The following is a 20,597-nucleotide window of genomic DNA, read 5'->3' on the forward strand; positions in this document are numbered from 1 at the left end:
AAATTTTTAGAAATAAGACTTGTGTAAAGTAGCAGGTTTATGACTTATTAAAAAACTGAATGTAATAAGGGTAGTATCACTGAGAAAAGATAAAAAATCCTTTTAATTCTACAGCCATTCTTCCATAAATGAAGGGGAAGAAAAAGAGTACATAAAAACTGCATCTGGATATACATTTTCAGGACAACGAAACATAACATGTCCTAAATTGAACTAGCAAATGGCTAGTCCAGGCCGGATCCAACAAAAACAACAAAAATATGCTTGAATCCCTTAAATAGAGATCAATTTATCTCACACATTTTGAATCTAAAACAAACCCTACATAGTTGCTGACAGACATTGCGGAAAGAAGTATCTCTTCAAAGATGATCACAGCAATTCACAGTGACAGGACAACTACCCTGGTGGGAATTCACTTCATGCCATTAAATTACTTTTTATAGTGCTTGAAGAATTATGAAGAATTTGTCGCTGCGACCACAACTAATCTCCCTTTTTGAAACACATTATTAAATGAGATCTGTCTTCTTCCATAAGAGGAAATAATTGCCACTTTAAACATGTGTGTATCAGAAAGGACTGAAAGAGGTTCACCTAGGAGCCTGTCCACGTTAAAAGAAGTTCTCTTAGTTTATGAAACAGTTAACATTAATGTGATGTTTAAGATAGTGCCAAGGAAGAGCAAAAGAAAAATGATTATGAAAAGAAAAGGCTAAAATTTAGAGGCAGTGTAATGATGGCGACCAGATCAAACAGATGTAGACACGGCCCTGCCATCAGGCTTCATGATACGCGCCTCAAACGTCACTCTCTATTCAACTCTGCTTCCCTGAGCCAGATTCTGCTTCTGCTTGATTGTGTCTCTTTTCCTTCTTTCTCTCTCTTCTTTCCTTTCCCTTTTATCACAGTTACACTTCTTTACCCTTTCTGTGTTCCTGTAGGAGACCAAGGGCCTCCGTGGATTGACTCCGCGACTCCCCAGAACTAATCTTCCCTCTGGCTCTTTCACTTTCCTGGACTGAAGCATTTGAGTGGGGTGAGTTCTGCTAAATCTGATAAACACTATGAGTAGGTACTTTGAGTTGGGTCCTGGGCATGTAAAGATTAGAAGTAATGCATATTATCGTAAAGGAGCTGAACTCTGACAATGGAAAAAATGAGTACCCACAAGGTATGGTTTCCTAGTCAATAAGGAGATGTGAAACAGTATGGCATATTTAGGGATCTGCACATAAATCTAACATAAAATGCCCTTGAACATACAGAGTAGGCAGCAGGCCCTGTGGAAGGATTTGAAGAATGCACATGTGTCCATTGCCCGTAAAACCCCTACTCATGCCCTCTCAGTGAATTACCCCCCTCTGCTTCCGTGCCACTGACCAACCCTGATCACATCACTCCCCATGCCAGTCTCCTTACCCATATTACCCTGATTTAAATGCAGTAGCCCTAAGTATAATCACTAATATGCTCATCTCTCACTTAATGCTCTCTTTTCATTACAAAAAAAGAATAGTATATAGGGGTGAATCAGGTAAATTACAAGGCTAGAAGTATGATTCAAAGTCTGGATAATTGAACTGTACTGTTTATCCCTTTAGCAAAGTCCATTCTAAAACTACGTTTTCTCTAACTATATAAAACAATAAGGAAAGGCCTGCTCCTACTTATGGCTTCCAATTCACCCTCCCACTGTCTCCCCAGGCTCTCCAGTGACCAGTGCTTTGCCCGCTGTCCTTCTATGAGAGGCCAACTTCAGAGTAAGTCCAGTTGTGAGTGTCAGAAGTGGCTTAGATTTGGAATTAAGGAATCATTTCTTCTTCAATGCTGGGGTTGAGGGTTGGGGGATGGTGTATGGAGGAGATCTATTTAATAATTGCCAAGAAAAATCAGTATAAATTTTTCTAAGGTACTATTCTGAAAGAATAAACAAACAAAAACCCATGTTGAAAATCTTTGTTAAATGAGGGCTCATTATACAACTTGCATTTATCAAAGATGGGCAGATAAGCCATGTTATTGTTGTTGTTAGCTGACATTGAGTTAGCCGCCAACTCATGGCACCCTCATGTACAATGGAACAAAACATTGTCCAGTCCTCCATGATCCCCCTGATCAGTTGTGGATCTGACTGTTGTGATCCACAAGGTTTTCACTGGCTGAATTTTGGAAGTATATTTCCAGGCCTTTCTTCCTAGTCCATCTCAGTCTAGAAGCTCCACTGAAATCTACTCAGTACCATAACAAACTATCAGCCTTTACTGACAGACAGGTAGCAGGTACACATGAGGTGCATTGGCTGGGAATCAAACCTGAGTTTCCCACGTTAAAGGCAAGAATTCTACCACTGGACCACCAATGCCCCCTAGACAAGCCACAAGAAAACATATTTGTTCTGATGGTCCAGGACTAATCTGATATGAAAATCCGGGTCATTTTTCAAAGGTGGCATTGAGATGATTTTGCATGATACTCTTCCTGCTAGTCCAAATAATGTCCTCTAAAAGCTAATCAATGCTCACACCTAGACCACTATAGGAGACCACCTGTAGGTGCTGTGACTTGAGCCAAGAAGGGAATAAGCAACGGCTGCAGGTGCAGGTCCTGGACCAGCCAGCACTAATGAAACCTCAAGAGAGGAAGGACATAGGTAAGAGTGATTCCCCTCTTTCTAGGGCTCTACTCAGTACATTTATACCAGTGTTTCCAAACCTAGGATCACGAAACGGTGTCTATGAGCCAATTTCAAATATTTTAAAAAGCACAAAAATCATATCTTTATGGGAGGGATGGCTCCCTGGATAAACTAAACTTGCAAATTTAATCTCTTTGCTCTTGGTTGGAAGAATATCAGCTTGACACAGTAACACTGGTCATCTCATAATAATGAAAGTATGTTATAAATTTTTGTAATTAACAAAACGGGAATAAATCATTATTTTTTTTCCTCTAAATTTTACTTATTTTGTTGTTGTTTTTGAGAATATACACAGCAAAACAAACACCAATTCAGCCATCTCTACATGTACAATTTAGTGACATTGATTACATTCTTCAAGTTATGCAACCATTCTCACCCTCCTTTTCTGAGTTGTTCCTCCCTCATTAAGATAAACTCACTGCCCCCTAAGGTTCCTGTCTAATCCTTCAAGTTGCTGTTGGCAATTTGATCCCATATAGATAGCTCTTAAAAGAGCACAATGCTCAAAAGCAGACCTTTTTCACTAGTTAAGCTAAACTACCGTTTGGTTTTAAGACGATTTCAAGGGGTATTTTTTGATTTAACGTTTAAAGATTATCTCAGGCAATAGTTCCACGGGGAAATAAATCATTATTAGTTAAAAAATGTATATGGGCTTTTTCGGGACAACATCTTTCAAGGCACACACATAAAGATAAAAAAAATACAAGGGAAACTTGGTGGTAAAATGATTGGGGATCACTGGCCTTGGCTATTCATGCTTCTCACAGTTCTGCTCACCCCCTTCCTCATTTTTCCAGGCCAATGGTGTCACAGACAGGTCACTGTTTTGATTTTCCAGTTTTTGTCTTCTCCAGGCTGAATGGAAGGAGTTTTTGTTCCTTAGAAAGGAACTAGAAAGACTTCTGACTGATCATGGTGATGCTGAAAGGCTCCTTTATCATACGAACAAGTAAAAATGCTTAGAAAATATAAATTTAAAAGCTACTGTTTAATGCATAGCATAACTCAATCAGGAAGAAAGGAAGGAGGGGGGAGAGGGAGGAAGGACAAACAGAACAAGAAAGAGAAAGAGAGAGAAATCCCCTAGATACTAGAAATAATAAAAGAATTCAAGCTAGAGCTGAAAGTAAAAGCTGATGCTGCAATAACCCATGGAGTTTTGAAAACCCCAAGCTGAGGGAGTAACCTGAAAGACTGGTCTGCAATCTCTGAAACCTAGAGAGATCAAGCCAGAGCATGTGTGAATTTGCTGTGTAGGCACTTTACAACTCACCCTCACAGGAAACAAACAAACAAGAAAATGACCCAATAAAATCTAATGAAAAGCTACACAACAAAACATTACATAACAATATATAACTAAACCATGTCTACTTTAAGTTAAGAACTCAACGGTAGGGCTAAATAGAATTATAGACACAACTGAAGAGAAATACTACGAACTGAAGGAATGGATCTGAGAGAATCACCCAGAAAGCTGCAAACAGATGAAGAATGGAAAGTATTAAAGTGAGATTAAGAGACATGGAGGACAGAATGAGATATTTATCTTGTGGGGATTTCAGACAGAGAAAATAAAATGAAGGAAAGCACAATTTGAGGAGATAATATGGTATTATAGAGTCAAAAAAAAAAAAAAAAGGCAAGAGTCTTCAGATTGAAGAAACAAAAAGAATCAGAGCAGAAAAAAATAAAAACAAAAGTTGTTGTTAGATACCGTAGAGTCGGTTCTGACTCATAGCGACTCTATGTACAGAAGAACAAAACGTTGCCGGCCCAGCACCGTCCTCACATTCGTTGCTATGTTTGAGCCCATTGTTGCAACCACTGTGTCAGCCCATGTCATTGAAGGTCTTCCTCTTTTTCACTGACCCTCTACTTTACCAAGCATGATGTCCTTCTCCAGGAACTGGTACCTCCTGATAACATGTCCAAAGTAAGTGAGATGAAGTCTCACTATCCTCCATCCTAAGGAGCATTCTGGCTGTACTTCTTCCAAGGCAGATTTGTTCCTTCTTCTGGCAGTGTATGGTCTATTCCATATTCTTCACCAACACCATAATTCAAATGCATCAATTCCTCTTTGGTCTTCCTCATTCATTGTCCAGCTTTCCCATGCATATGAGACTATTGAAAATACCATGTCTTGGGTCAAGTCCACCTTAGTCCTTGAAGTGACATCTTTCCTTTTTAATCCTTTAAAGTAGTCATTTTCAGCAGACTTGCCCAGTGCAATACATCATTTCATTTTTAGGCTGCTGCTTCCGTAGGCATTGATTATGGATCCAAGTAAAATGAAATCCTTGACAACTTCAATATTTTCTCCATTTATCATAATGTTGCTTATTGGTCCAGTTTGTGAGGATTTTTGTTTTCTTTATGTTCAGGTGTAACCCATACTGAAGGTTGTAGTCTTTGATCTTCAATAAGTGATCAAGAACAGATGGTACTTAGGGAAGAAGTCCAAGGTGCACCGAAGGCACTGGTGAAAAACAAGGCTCCGGGAATTGACAGAATACCAACTGGGATGTTTCAACAAACAGATGCAATGCTGGAAGTGAACACTTGTCTATACCAAGAAATCTGGAAGACAGTTACCTGGTCAACCAACTGAAAGAGATCCATATTTGTGTCCATTCCAAAGAAAGGTGATCCAAGAATGCAGAAATTATCGAACAACATCATTAATATTACACACAAGTAAAATTTTGCTGAAGATAATTGAAAAACAAAAAGTACTCCCAAACAAATAATGGTGAAAATGCAGATGATCATAGATGCAATTAGATTTCTCAAGAACCACTATAAGAGCCAGAAGAAAATAGAATAATATCTTTCAAATGCTGAGAGAAAATAATTGTCATCTAAATTTCCATATCCAGCTAAGTATCGTCCAAAGGTAAGGACAAAATAAAGCCATTTTTAAATAAAACTCAGAAAATTTATTACCCACAGAACTTTATTATAAGAATTACTGCGATTTTTAGTTCGGGAAGAAGGTAACTATACAAAAAAAAAAAAAAAAAAAAGAAAGAAAGAATAATAAATAAATATATCAATAAACATGTTGATAATCTAATAAATACTGATTATAAATAATAATAACAGCTAAAATTCACTGAGCAGTTATTATGTGCCAATAACTGAACTAACTCATTTAATTATTACAATAAACCTACAAGTAGATACCATTATAATCCCCACTATAGATATGAGGAAACTGAGGCACAGAGTACTTATGCAACTTGCAACACCAAAAAATAATAACCAAATAATAATCAGTCCGGGGATGGTTTAGAAATAAGGTACTAGTCAATAGAATACAAACTAGTTAATAGAAGTAAAATAAGTCAATAAAATACTAGTCAACAATATTGTATATAATATGTATATATATATATGTATATATAAACATAAAATGAGTGGGAATACATTGATGCAAAACCCAATCTATCATTGTTGAATGATTCAATTAAGACAAATATGCATGTTACATACATGTTTCTAACTACTGAAAGTATAGAAAGAGAATCTTCTAAATAGTGGAGGGAAAAACGTGGGAAGGAATAAGAAAAAGCAATGAATCCAAGAGAAAGCAAAAGAGGAGAAAAGATAAAGGAAAAAATAGCAACTTTAACAGAAAAATGCTGAAAAAATACTAAAATATAAGTAACCACAATAACAATAAACAGAACAAACTCCCGTTAACAGATATTGTCACAGTTGATATTTAAAAATCTAACTATATGCTGTTTACAACAGAATCAACTACAACACAATGACCTAGATAAGTTGAAAATAAAGGAATAGAAAAAGAATGAGTAACCAAAAGAGTTGGTGTGATATTAATATAAGATAAAATAGACTTGCAGGGAGAAAGCATTATTAAGGATAAAGAAGGTCTTTAGGTTCAACTACATAAAGCAACAAGGCCTAAAATTATATAAAGCTAAGGTGACAGATTCAAGAAGAAATTTATAAAATCACAGTCCTAGTGGGAGATTTTTAATATACTTATCTCAAAAACTGATAAAGAATGAAAGAAAATATTTGGTAACCATATATCTGATGAGTTTAATATACAGAATATATAAAGAACTTGTATAACTCAATAACAAAAAGGCAACACAATGAAAAAATGGGCAAAGAACTTAAATAGATATTTCTCCAAATAAGATACACGAATGGCCAACAGGCATATGAAAAGATGCTCCAGGTCATTAGTCATTAGAGAGATGCATATCAAAACCACAGTGAGATACCACTTCACTGCCACTAAGATGGCTATTATCAGAAAAATGGAAAACAACAAGTATAGGAGAGGATGTGGAGAAACTGGGACTCTCTTCCATTGCTGGCGGGAATGTAAAACGATGCAGCCACTGTGGAAAACAGTTCAGCAGTTCCTCAAAAAGAATTAATCCAAGGAAAAATAAATTTACGTAAATTTAAGAACACAAAACACAAAAGCTATATTAAACTGTTTTTGGATATACACATTTATAGGACAATGTGAAAATCCCCTAGAAAAGATAGTCATATTTGAGGAGGGAGAAGGGGATGGATAATGGATGGGTACAAAATAGGTTTCAACTGTATTGGTAATTTTTTGTTTCCTTTAAAAATCTGAAACAGATACCAGAAGTTGTTAACATTTATGAAATCTGGGTGAAGAAAATGTGTTTATTATTCTATGTAGAAAAAATTGAATGACACAGGAAGCATCAAAAGAAGATGGAAGGAATACATAGTCACTATACCAAAAAGAAATGGTTGACTCAGCCATTTCAGGAAGTAGCATATGATCAAGACCCGATGCTATTGAAGGAAGAAGTCCAAGCTACACTGAAGGCATTGGTGAAAAACAAGGCTCCAGGAATTGACGGAATGCCAACGGAATGTTTCAACAAACGGATGCGATGCTGGAAGTGCTCACTTGTCTAAGCCAAGAAATTTGAAAGACAGGTACGTGGCCAGCTGACTATAAAAGATCCATATTTGTGTCCATCCCAAAGTAAGGTGATCCTCCGGATGTGGAAATTATTGAAAAATATGATTAATATAACATGCAAATAAAATTTTGCTGAAGATCATTCAAAAGCACAGGGAACTGCTAGAAATTCAAGACCGATTCAGAAGAGGATGTGGACCAAGGGATATCATTGCTGATGCCAGATAGATCTTGGCTGAAAGCAGAGGATAACAGAAAAGATGTTTACCTGTGTTTTACTGACTATGCACAGGCATTCGACTGTGTGGATCATAACAAATTATGGATAACATTGTGAAGAATGGGAATTCCAGAACACTTAATTGTGCTAATGAGGAACATGTACAGAGACCAAGAGGCAGTGGTTCAAAAAGAACAAGGGGATACTAAAAAAACTCGTTGCCGTTGAGTCGATACCAACTCACAGCGACCCTATAAGACAGAGTAGAACTGCCTCATAGGGTTTCCAAGGAGTACCTGGTGGATTCAAACTGCCAGCTTTTTGGTTAGCAGCCATAGCTGTGCCACCAGGGTTTCCAAAGGGATACTACATGGTTTAAAATCAGGAATGGTGTGAGTCAGGTTTGTATCCTTTCACCATACTTATTCGATCTGTATGCTGAGCAAATAATCTGAGAAACTGGACTATATGAAGAAGAATGCAGCATCAGGATTTGGAGGAAGATTCATTAACAACCTGCCAGATGCAGATGACACAACCTTGCTTGCTGCAAGTGAAGAGGACTTGAAGCACTTACTGATGAAGAGCAAAGACTTCAGTATGGATTATATACCTCATATTGAAGAAAACAAAAATCCTCACAGCTAGACCAATAAGCAACATCATGATAAAGGGAGAAAAGATTGAAGTTGTCAAGGATTTTATTTTACTTGGATCCACAATCAACGCCCATGGAAGCAGCAGTCAAGAAATCAAACAACATATTGCGTTGTGCAAATCTGCTGCAAAAGACCTCTTTAAGGGTTCAAAAACAAAGATGTCACCTTGAGGACTAAGGTGTGCCTGACCCAAACCATGGTATTCTCAATCGCTTCATATGCATGGGAAAGCTGGACAATGAATAAGGAAGACCAAAGGAGAATTGATGCCTTTAAATTACACTGCTGGTGAAGAATATTGACTATACCACGCACTGCCAGAAGAATGAACAAATCTGTCTTGGAAGAAGTACAGCCAGAATGCTCCTTAGGATAGAGAATAGTGAGACTTCATCTCACTTACTTTGGACATGTTATCAGGAGAGACCAGTCCCTGGAGAAGGACATCATGCTTGGTAAAGTAGAGGGTCAGTAAAAAAGAGAAGACCCTCCATGAGACGGACTGACACAATGGTTGCAACAATGGGCTCAAACATAGCAAAGATTGTGAGGGTCGTGCAGGACCGGGCAGTGTTTGGTTCTGTTGTGCATGGGGTCACTATGAGTCAGAACCAACTCAACAGCACGGAGCAATAACAATAGCAACAGTTTTCTAAATATTTGAAATATTTCTTAACACAAAAATGACAAAGAAAAAAATTAAAGAGCAGCTTTAAGGAAAAAAAAAAATAGAAGAATTTCTAGGTTTGTAAGTTGTAAGTAGCATCAGCCTTAGGCCCTTCATCTATAAAAGGCTTAATAGTAACTCCTGCCTTTTAGGCTCAATGATAGTAGTGCAACAGTTATGTGCTCAGCTACTAAACGAATGGTTGGTAGTTCAAACCCACCCAGCAGCTCTGTGGGAGAAAGTCCTGGTAATCTGCTTCAGAAAGATTACAGCCAAGAAAACCCTATGGGACAGTTCTACTCTGTCATTATGAGTTAGAATCGACTCTACAGCACCCAGCAACAACAGGTTCAATGAAAAGAGCCCTAGTAGTGCAACATTAAGCTCTTGGCTGCTAACCAAAAGGTTGATGGTTCTAATGCACCTGGTGGCTCCACTGGAGAAAGACCTGGCAATCTATTTCCTTAAAGATTACAATCTAGAAAACCTTTTGGGGCAGTTCTACTGTGTCACATGTGGCCGCTATGAATCGAAATCAACTCCATGGCACCTAACAACAGCAACAGGCTCCATGAGAACCACACATCCAGCACTTAGTTTGGAGCTTGGTGCAGCATGCTCAGACAAGCTAGCTGCCATTAGCTTTTAATTCTAAAATCTGAAACGGTCTACTCTCATCCTCACATCAATCTAAGAAGGCCTGGATGAAAAACCTTTTATGACCCCATCTCATTCAAGTCCTAAAGCAAGAGTAAGTGTGCTATGCTAATTTTTTACAGCAACATGTAAAAAGAACATTGGCATAGGGGAGTTTATGAAAATACCTGGGGGGCGGGGGAGGGTATGGTTGGCAAACAAATGTAGAAGGCATGCATTATTTGCATAAAAACACAGCAATCACTGTTACTAGTCAATTTGGATAATTTTTTCTTAAAAAAAAGAAACTTCATATACTTGTAATTAGTAAAATTATGCTACTGTTATAAAAAATGCTACAGTACCTTCTTGAAGTTTTTCCACACTATAACCATCCTGAAGGTTGCCTTGTCTCCCTAAGTCCAGCATCACTGCTCCATAATATGCCCAGGATGAATTCCAAGCCACTGAGATGATCATCATCACCATCAGCCGCAGTGTGGCCACTACAGTTTTCTTAAACACTTATGTGCCATGCATTTCTAATCTTTGCAACTCTGATATATGGGTTTCTCAATCACATAATAGCCCTGTAAGCATATTATCACCTATTTTTCTGATAAGGAACCGAGGTCCAGACAGGTCAAATGATCTGCTAGAGGGGTGTTTTGAGGACTAAAAAAAGATCATGTAAAGTAACTAACACATAAAATCTATTCAATAAAAATTGCTTCTCTCCTCCTTCTCCCAGGTGTTCAATTAAATATCTGTTTATTATAAAGACGAAAACGTAGGACATGGGGTCCTCTTGGCAGATATTTTGCATTTGTATCAAGAAGCCTGGCTTTAAAAGTTTAACCACTGTTTTTTGCAACAACATATTGTAAGTATTAAGAAAGGTAATCCATTCAAAAATTCCTCTACCAAACTCTTCATTTGTGACCAAAAATGACATTCAAACGACTCCATCTAGAATTATTCAACTATAAAAGTTGAATTCACACATCCTTCTTTCAGAAAAGGAGTAATTCCAGTCTGAAGCACTTCATAAAATATTGCTTTGTTCTAACATGCTGCCTGAAACAAGTGAATATGGGATGGCTAAATGGATATATGGTCTGTGGTGATGAGAACAGAAATATAGCCTTTGAAACACTTCCTGACTTATATTTTCCCACATACATTAATCAAAGCAATCACTCAGAATAGTTTCAATTATATTTTAAATATATTCCTTTCAAATGATACCATTATTACAGAGAAAGAACAATAATACAAGCATCATTAGCCATAGTCCTTGGCTTTCTATGCATGAATATATTCTGAGAATGCCTGGAAATGTTGGGGTTTTGGCTATATTAAACATAGAAAGATTTCTTCAGAATTTAGTCACAAGGGTAAATTGTAAATAGTAAGCACTAGATTTAATTGTTTATTTTTTCTGCCTTGATTTTTCTTCTATATTTCAAACAGTTTACTTTGTATTAAATTCAGTTGCCCTCAACAGCTATTTCCTATGTTACTATTTTTTTTCCTTAGAAATATTATAAGTCTTTGTATATATAATGTTACCAGGTTAAGAACATTGGCAGAGAGAGCGAAGCGGGTGGGAAAAAATGAAATTTTCTCCATCCTGATGTCCTGGGGAGTGTTATTCTGTATAATACGAAGCATCTATTAAGTGGCATTCTCTACAGTGATGGGGAAAGTGTCAGCCTTATGTATACTCGTGGATGGTGGCTATACTGGGACGATGGTTTGTTTAATTTGGCTCCTCAGAATCACTTACTCTTGCTTAATTTGGAGGCTTCTCTGCTGTGGGGATGGCCCTGATCAAGCCAAACTGTATGGATGGGACCTGTAGAATTGAGAGCTTAGAGTGGATACTGAGATTATATTCTTGGCTGGAACCTCTACCCCCATTGTTTGACAGTTAGGATGGGATAATAATGGAGTCCTCGGGTGGTGCAAATGGTTAACATGCTTGTCTGGTAAACAAAAGGTTGGAAGTTTAAGTCCGCCCAGGGGTACCTTAAAAGAAAGGCCTGGTGTCTTAGTTATCTAGTGCTGATATAACAGAAATACCCAAAGTGGATGGCTTTAACAAAGAGAAATTCATTCTCTCATAGTCTAGTAGGCTATAAGTCCAAATTCAGGGTGTCAGCTCCAGGGGAAGGCTTTCTCTGTCGGCTCAGGAGGAAGGTCCTACTCATCAATCTTCCCCTGGGCTAGGAGCTTCTCTGTGCAGGAATCCCGGCACTGCTTTCTTGGTAGTATGAGATCCCCTTCTCTGCTCGTTTCCCTTTCCTCTTATCTCTTGAGAGAGAAAAGGTGTGCAGGCCACATCCCAGAGAAATTCATTCGATCAGGGATGTGACCTGGGTAAGGGTGTTACATTCCACCCTAATCCTCTTTAACATAATCTAATCTTGCCTCATTAACCACAGGCAGAGATTAGGATTTATAACACATAGGAAAATTACATCAATCACAAAATGAAGGATAACCACACAATACTGGGAATCATGGCCTAACCAAGTTGACACATATTTTGGGGGGACACAATTCAATCCATGACACCTGGTGATCTACTTCCAAAAAAAATCAGTCATTGAAAACCCTATGGAGCTACTCTGACACACATGGGGTGACTATGAGTCAGAATCAACTTGATGGTAACTTTTCTTTTTTAATTTCTTGACAGCTTAATGGTGGCCAGGTACTGTATAAATTATTTCAAATCATCCTTCAACTATTCAAGATAAGTTGCTCCCATTTTAAAGAAGAGGAAATTGAAGATTTAAAAGGTTAAATAATTTTTCCAGGACAATATAGCTGCTAGGTAGCATAGAAGGATTTGAACACAGATTGCTGACATAGAGTATATGCTTATTCTACTATCCATGCTGCCTCTCATTTACCTCCAGATTTTGATTTAATTTTTTTGTTTTTCAGGTTAAAGAAGGTAGATTTAAATGGCTGAAAACTCAATGAGAACCTGGATCACTTTGCACAGTCTGGAGGTGCTGGGGTCAGGCAAGAACATGGGCTGAACTTCGGCTCAACAATGATGATCACCCAATATGAGGAGGGGGTTAGCAGGATTACAGATAAGTAATCTTGTAACGTTCAACTTCTTTCAATACTTCCTTTAGCTTGTTGTTTGCATCAAATACCCAGCAGAAACTCTGTTCCTAGGGCTTGGTTTTGAGGATACTCACAGGTTGGAGGGGCCTAAGAAAGGACTAAACTAAATCCTTATCTTCCAGGACCATTTTTAAAACCCAATTAATCATAAAGGTCCGATCTGATGTTCATAGTGTATCTTCTTGTTTCTTTGTTTGCAGACCTCTGTCCTTAGGCAAGTTTACAGGAGCAGAATTCATTTGGAGGCAATATTGGAAGCTGAGGTAAACCACACTGTTTGCAAAATGCAGCATTAGCACAATGCAGAGAAGTGTGTAGGTGAAGAACAACACAGCATCACTGGAAAACCCATCACTTCGTCTTTAGTATACTTTGCATAGAGAGCTGGAAGCTGGCTCATCAGCCACATAGCACATAAAATTTGCTTAGTAACTCTAAAGCTGTGGGTTTCCAGGCTCAGTATGGCTGGGATCTCCTCCCTCAATTTTTCAGTGTCTTCATTCTATTTGTTACACTGCTTTGTAGATTCAGTGGATAACCTACCAGATATCTTTACTTTAGAAAGAAGTCTTATCGTGCTGATTCCTTGCTTAAAATCTCCAATGGCTCCCACTGCCTAGAGTACCAAATTTAGACCTGCATCCTCCAATGCCCTTCACAACCTGACCATCACCTTTCATTTCAGACCCATTGTTCCACCTCTCTTCACTCATCTATTGCTCCAAATGTATGAAAACATCTGCCAGGCCTCACACTATGCACTTTCATAAGCTCTAATTTTGTCCTTTATTCTCCCACCTGTTTTCCCTTCAAGGTTTAGCTCAAACTTCTCTGCCCATGTGAAGCCATTGCCATCTGTCAGCTCCATGATGGAAGGACCACTGTCCAATCCATTTTCATTTACCTGGCATGAAGTGGGTATTCAATAATCATTGAAATAGAAGGTGTGTGAAGTCACATAAGAGGTCTCCTTGTAAGCCAGGTTGTGCGATACCATGATAATACTGTTTTTAATGAAATAGTCTGGGGTTTTCGAGATGGCCCCACCCTGAACTTATATGGATCCCATGCGTGGTTGGGAAGAAACCCACTAGGGCACTAAAGATACCATTATTAAGTCTTTCCATGACCTCTCTTCTCTAGGACAAATAATACTAATTTCTTCAGCTTTCACTTCCTTTACCACCACCACATTTCTTAATTTTCTAAAGCATACAGGCCAAATCAAAGCAGATGTAGGGGAAGGTGCTGAGTACACTATGGAAGAGGGACCCCAGGAGACTCTCCCTCTCACCGCATTCATCTGCCACCCCTCCAGACTCTCTGTTAGGCAGGAAGGAACAGGTCATCAAGCTGTATGCCCCCGGACTCAGGCCTTCTCTCCCTTTACATGGAAAAGTATACTGTAACTAAAAGATAAAATGGTAACAGCAACGTTCATACACTTAAGGCTCTAAAATAACTATTGAATCTCCAATACTACATTCAAACTAAAAGGTAGGTCACATTCTAAGTGATTAATTTTTAACAATTCTTACTTTATTTCATGGACATGTTTAGCAGATCAATCTACATACAATGTTTGTCTTTTGTTATACATGCTAGTGGAAATGGCTGTGTCAGTGGAATGAGATATAAAGATGCTAAGTGTGTGCATGAAAATTATAAATGTGTTCAAACCTCAGCTGAAAAAATATATATCTGCCACAGGTCTCATGGTAAAGCCAGACATTACAAAACTTGTCACTAAAGGAAATAACATCATCTGAATAAAAAATGAGAAGATCACGCAAAAAAGCACAAGAGAAGAAGCCACAAATGCCATGACCACAAACCTACTTTTAGAAGTAACAAAAAAAGGAAAAGAGTAAGCAAATTCTCAGTTTCTAATTTCTCTATTGTTCTAGATATTTGCCTCACTAAATATAATTATAAAAAGTCAAGACCAAAATTTGATCAGAAAAAATAACAGCAAACAACCGTCTAGAATTAAAATTCAACTTAATTAAAAAAAAAAAAGTTTAATGGCATTGGGAGAAATACTTTTTTTAGACTTTAAACAAGTTAATATCTTGGACAGCTTCACAAGCAGATATATTATTCCATAAAGGTATTGAGGACTAGAGATTTTAAGAGAATACCTTTCTTGAGGCCAACAGTCTCCTCTACTGTGTTCACAAAGTAATTGTGGAGAAATAGCATTGAAAGTAGGTATAGGCAAAGTTAGTGGAGTGTTTTAAGGAAAAAAAAAAATCCTTCAAAGAAAGTAAAATCTCACCTAACTCAGCTTCATTTGGGACCATAGAAAAAAAACTTGGCAGAGAGAGTCCTTAGCATATTTCATATATTCTCAATGATACTATATTCATCTTAATAAAATAAAGTCGTTGGGTAGTCTTTTGCATTTGCATTTGGGTGGGTACAAATGCTCTTCAAGGAGAAATACAAGATTTGTTTTCCCATGCCAATTACGGTACCATGGCACGATTCACCCTTGTCAACATTCTGGCAGCCTCAAGCTCCCATAGGTAGCCAGAAAATCTAGACTGAAAACAAATCCGAGGCCCTTTGTACTCACTCTGTGAAGTATATCTGACCAAGTATTCTTGGAATCTTTTTTAGTTCTACCAACACCAAAAATGCCCACAAGCAGCATTTCCCATAGTATACCACATCCATGGAAGACTCTCTGACAAATGTTTTTTGATGAATAAAGAAATTACCAAGAGGGAATTTCCTAAACTTACTTGACCATAGAACCATTTTTTGTTTTTCCATATAACATTTCTTGATATCCTAGGATGAGTCTCCCTAGACACGCATACAATAGAAAACAGACTGGAAATGCTATTCCAGGAAAGCAATATTATATAGTACTTAAGAGTATAGCGTCTGGAGTCAGGCTTCTTAAATTTAAATGTTTCACTTAATAATTGTGTGACTTTCCACAGAGTACTTAATTTTTCTCTGCTTCCGTTTCCTTTTTGGTATAACAGATATAACAAGTGTATCTATTGCTTAGAGTTATTGTCACAAAAAGAGAGCATGTACAGAGATGAATGCTTAGCACAATGTCTACAACATATTAATATCGAGAAAAATGTTTGCTATTAGTACTTTTATCATCCCCAGAGGTATAGGTAGGCACAGAGGGAGGTCCTTTCTAAATGAGTCTGCCTTCTAGGTCTGGGCTAGAAGCAAATTGGCTTCAGGGCTCTAGCTGTCTCTAGCTCTACCTTTAAGTTTCCCTTTCATTGGATGGTATTATTTTCCCTCCCTCAGTTACTCTGGATTGGACTTCCTAGGACTTTTCCAAAGCAGACTTGATCAGGGGCTGGGAAAAGGAAACCCTCTTCCAAGATCCCAACTTCAGGAGAGAACCCACTGCACTAGAAATGGCTGCATAAAGCTCTAGCTATGCAGTGGAACTTATACCAAACCTTGGGCATGCACTTGGCTATTTTTGCTGGTATACTCTGGGTCTGGACAGCTTGGTGGGCTCCTGCACAAGTCTGCTTGCTTCCCACCTGTGCCCTGTTGTTCCTGTTAACAGAGTGTTTGTGGTAATGGAGATACCAAGAGTCTTTTTTAAATTTATTTATTTGGCCTTTGAGAGTTTTTTTCCCTTTGATTACTAAAGTTGTTGTTGTTGGATGCCACCGACTTGATTCCAACTCATAGCAATCTCATGTGACAGAGTAGAACTGCCCCATAGGGTTTTCTTGGCTGTAATCTTTATGGAAACAGATCACCAGGTCTTTCTCCCACAGAGCCGCTGCGTGGGTTTGAACCACCAACCTTTCGGTTAGCAGCCATGAGCTTAACTGTTGTGCCACCAGAGCTCCTGTGATTACTAAAGCAACACTCGTTATATAAAAATATGATGTTATATAAATATATCAGGTAAAAAGTAAGCATCTCCTGCAATTCTGCAACATTCCCCCTGACCCTCAACCCCAAGACTGCTACTGTCACCAATTTTTTCCCCATTTCTAATGATGTAAAGAACTCGAAGCTCTATAATCTGCTGGGAATTCTTCATTCTGTCCCTTTTACTTTCGGTAGTTTCTCTTCATCTTTTTGGAAGGAAGCTTAGGTATTACCTTTGTGAAGTTTCCTGACCCAGTCTAGCAATGCTGACACCTACTTCACCAGATTCCCAACGTTATTTGTACATACTTTAATCAGAAAACTCATAACAACTTGCATTGCCATTTTTGAAACAAATGCCTCTCCCACTGGATTCGAGGACTATGTCTCATTCCTCTTTGGTACAAGCCCTCTGGCACACTAACATACTGCCAATGCACAATAAATATTTGTTAAGTGAATGAGTGATAGAATATTCAAATAAAATATTTTTCTGAGTTAAACTTTTAAGCTATATAATAATCACAATCAAGATACTCACAATTAGACTTTTCTAGAAAGATGTTTCTGATATAGCCTACATTTCAACAGCCAGATAATACTGTTAATTCTTATCTCTTTCATTTGTTTAAGTCTGAAAACGTAAAACTCTAACTTCACAGACATGATAAATTGGAAGAATTTTGGGATGGATGGTGGTTTATTTTTCAAGTGCCAAACAAACATTTTGAAGCATAACATATTTGGCCATAGGCTTTGTCCACTGATACTAGAACATTCCAGGAAATGTCATTTCAAATAAACAGTTTCAAGTCCAGTAAACCACAAACACAAAAAAGTATTCAACAGCACTTCATAGCAAATAACCTTCTGCTGACAGTTACTCAGGAGTAACTGATTATATTTACAAAGCACAAATATCTCTTCTGTTAGATTAACTGAACATAGTTTAAGCTGATGGCTTGGGTAAAAAGAGTGAATCTATAAGAGTAGTGAAAGAGGAGGACAAAAGAGAAGAGACCAGAAGGATGAATCTGAGAAAAATATTTCCAAATATCGGAAAGCCCCACTGGGCCTACACTTCAAATTAACAAGCCCCTCTGAGGGACTTTTGACACACATGCTGCATGACATATTGTCCAAGGAACAGCATCCAAAAAGAATCTCACTTTTCTTGGAAAAAGAGATTTCCTCAGAGCTTTCATATTTCACCAATTAAAAGTTTGGGCTTAATATAATTATATAATTATGAACCAGTTTCTTGGCCTCTAGCCCAGGCCCTATTTCTTGTTCAAATATATCAGTAATTTTCATCCAGAACTCATATGTCACATGTTGGCCTCTGCTCTTCATATTAAAATACACAGGCAATCTGCAAATAGAAATCCACAATCATTTTTAAAATTAAAGAGTAAGACACAGCGGGTATAATCACAGGAAGGAAGATGCAGAGTGGAGGATGGGCATTTCAATCTACCCAGAAAATGGAAGCTGGGAGGGACCAGGAGAAATATGAGATCCCTGAAAATTTAGTATTGCTGTTATTAGGTGCTGTTGAGTTGATTCGGACTCATAGTGATCCTATGTACAACAGAACAAAACAATGTCTGGTCCTACACCATCCTCACAATCGTTTTTATGCTTGAGCCCATTGTTGCAGCCACCATGTGAATCCATCTCGTTGAGGGTCTTCCTCTTTTTCGCTGACCCTCTACTTTAGCAAAACGGGAAAAATGGAGATGTCAAAGGGTTTCCATCATACAACCGATGGCAAATTCAAAAGTAAGGGGAGGTTCTGGCAAAACGGTGCTATAGGCAGAAGCACCATGCTGTCTCTCCACAGCAAAGATCCAAAAAACTGAGCCGAACAGAGAATACAATAATCCTGAAACCCTAAAACATCAAATGAAGAGATAACTCAGCCAAGCACCAAATGGAGTGAGAAAACTGACAGAGAACGGAGAGCGAGGAGAGATTCATGCAGATGTCCCCTACCAACTAACGCAGCACGGATCCGCCATCTTGGACTCCTATCGGAGACCAGCAAACGGGGTACAAGAAAGCGGCCTCACGGAGCTTCCAGCGGGAGACAAAACAACCAGTAATTTGTGATATATGTTTTCCCACCCCCCACCCTTCTTTACCCCAACTTGGCCTCCTCTGCTTCCCACGGCCACAATCTCTTGACCAGGAAACACCGGCTGCTTGGATACCACACACCCGAACACGCCAGCTCTCTGAGTGCCATTTGTTGGCTGCCGGTGTTGCTTTTTTCCACTTCTTTTGATTTCTTCCTTACTTCTCACCATCTCCCCCGCCTTTCGCTCAAATACATGGCTCCGTGCACCATCTTTGCTTCTTCCTGAGGGGCTGCGGAGCGCCGGTAATTTGTGATATACGCTTTCCCACTCGCTACCCTTCTTCACCCACACTCGGCTCCCTCTGCTTCCTGTGGACACAGTCTCTTGTCCGAGAAACACCAGCCCGCACTAGCTGGCTCTCTGAGTGCCATTTGTTGGCTGCTAGTGTTGCTTTTTTTTCTGCTTCTTTTGATTTCTTCCTTACCTCTCACCACCTCCCCCTCCTTTCGCTCAAATACGTGGCTCCGTGCACCATCTTTGCTTCTTCCTGAGGGGCTGTGGAGCTCCATTCAAGTGTGGAGCTGCTGCACGGTCTGGGCTGCTGTGCTGGTGGGATCCCAGGGCTTATGTGCGTTTGTTTGTTTTGAATTGTTTGTTTGTTTTCTTTTCCTTTTCTTGAGTTGGGCGCCCTTTCTGGCCAGGCTGAGCTGCGTGGCAAGGAGACTTCCCACTCGGCTTGCACAGACATGCAGAGGGATCCCTGAGGGCATTTCTTTTTTCGTTGGGTTTTTTATTTCTGCTTTTGGGGGGGCTTTCTTGTTTGTTTTTTTTTTCTTAATTTGTTTTGTTTTGTTTTCCCTCTTTTTCTCTTTTTGTCTTTCTTCATTGCTCAGTTTCTTATCTCTCTATATATTCCTTCTCCTTCTGTTCCCTGAATACCTGGCGTTGTATACCTCTACACTTTCTAGCCAGGCTGTACTGAACACCTGAGAGCAACTTCCCCAGACCTCATACCTGCACCAGTGGGATCCCTGGGAACTTTGCGGTTCTTTAACCTTTCTGATTTTTATTTATTCATTCCTTTCTTTTCTTCCTCTTCCCCTTTCTTTTTTTTTTCCATTTCATAGTCTCTCATCTCTCCACTCCAACGGCAAGCTCCCCTAGTATTCTTTTGTGTTTGTTTGTATGTTTTTGGCTCCTGTTCCTCTCTCCTCTCTCCTATATCCATCTTAGCTCCACACAAAACAATCTCCCCGCTGCATCCTGCCTACCTGCACCATGCGCTTGACATCACACAACCAAGCAGCACAGGCACGGCCTACTGGAACTTGCCATCCACTGATTACCGACCAGCTCCGGTGGCTGTAGTAAGTGCCACAAACAACCTGTCCCAGTAACTCCTCTTCAGCTAGACCTGCCCTGCCGTACCATATCTGAGTGACTGACCCTGCCAGTTGGAGAAGGAGGCAAAAAGTATTGTGCGCACAGACGATCAAAAAACAAAGAACACACAGTCCGCCTGCTCAGACATAGTCAAAATTTTTTTTAAAAAAAGGGATGAAACAAACAAATCTACAATTGATAAACGAGAAAAATAACTACTTAAGGCCCCCAAAACAGCAGACAATATCAAAACATTTACAAAAACAGGACAGGATG

The 20,597-nt window shown here is 38.8% G+C and overlaps 1 protein-coding gene and 1 long non-coding RNA gene across 4 annotated transcripts in view; one reads left to right on the plus strand and one right to left on the minus strand.

The window, feature by feature from the left end:
- The window catches only part of CPQ (carboxypeptidase Q), a 537,063-nt gene that overhangs the window by 143,327 nt on the left and 373,139 nt on the right, over positions 1-20,597 (minus strand). The window lies entirely within an intron of this gene.
- On the plus strand, positions 832-16,673 carry LOC111819472 (uncharacterized). Of its 2 annotated transcripts, XR_002823078.1 has the most exons (6): positions 832-1,039; positions 1,708-1,763; positions 2,532-2,653; positions 10,592-10,723; positions 12,796-13,931; positions 14,698-16,673. It is a non-coding gene; the product is annotated as an uncharacterized LOC111819472 (long non-coding RNA). The 2 variants fall into 2 exon arrangements; XR_002823077.1 differs by lacking the exon at positions 2,532-2,653 and having other exon boundaries at positions 832-1,763.

This window comes from Trichechus manatus, unplaced genomic scaffold (assembly GCF_000243295.1).
Source record: "Trichechus manatus latirostris isolate Lorelei unplaced genomic scaffold, TriManLat1.0 scaffold00009, whole genome shotgun sequence".
In the NCBI taxonomy this organism is placed as follows: domain Eukaryota; kingdom Metazoa; phylum Chordata; class Mammalia; order Sirenia; family Trichechidae; genus Trichechus; species Trichechus manatus.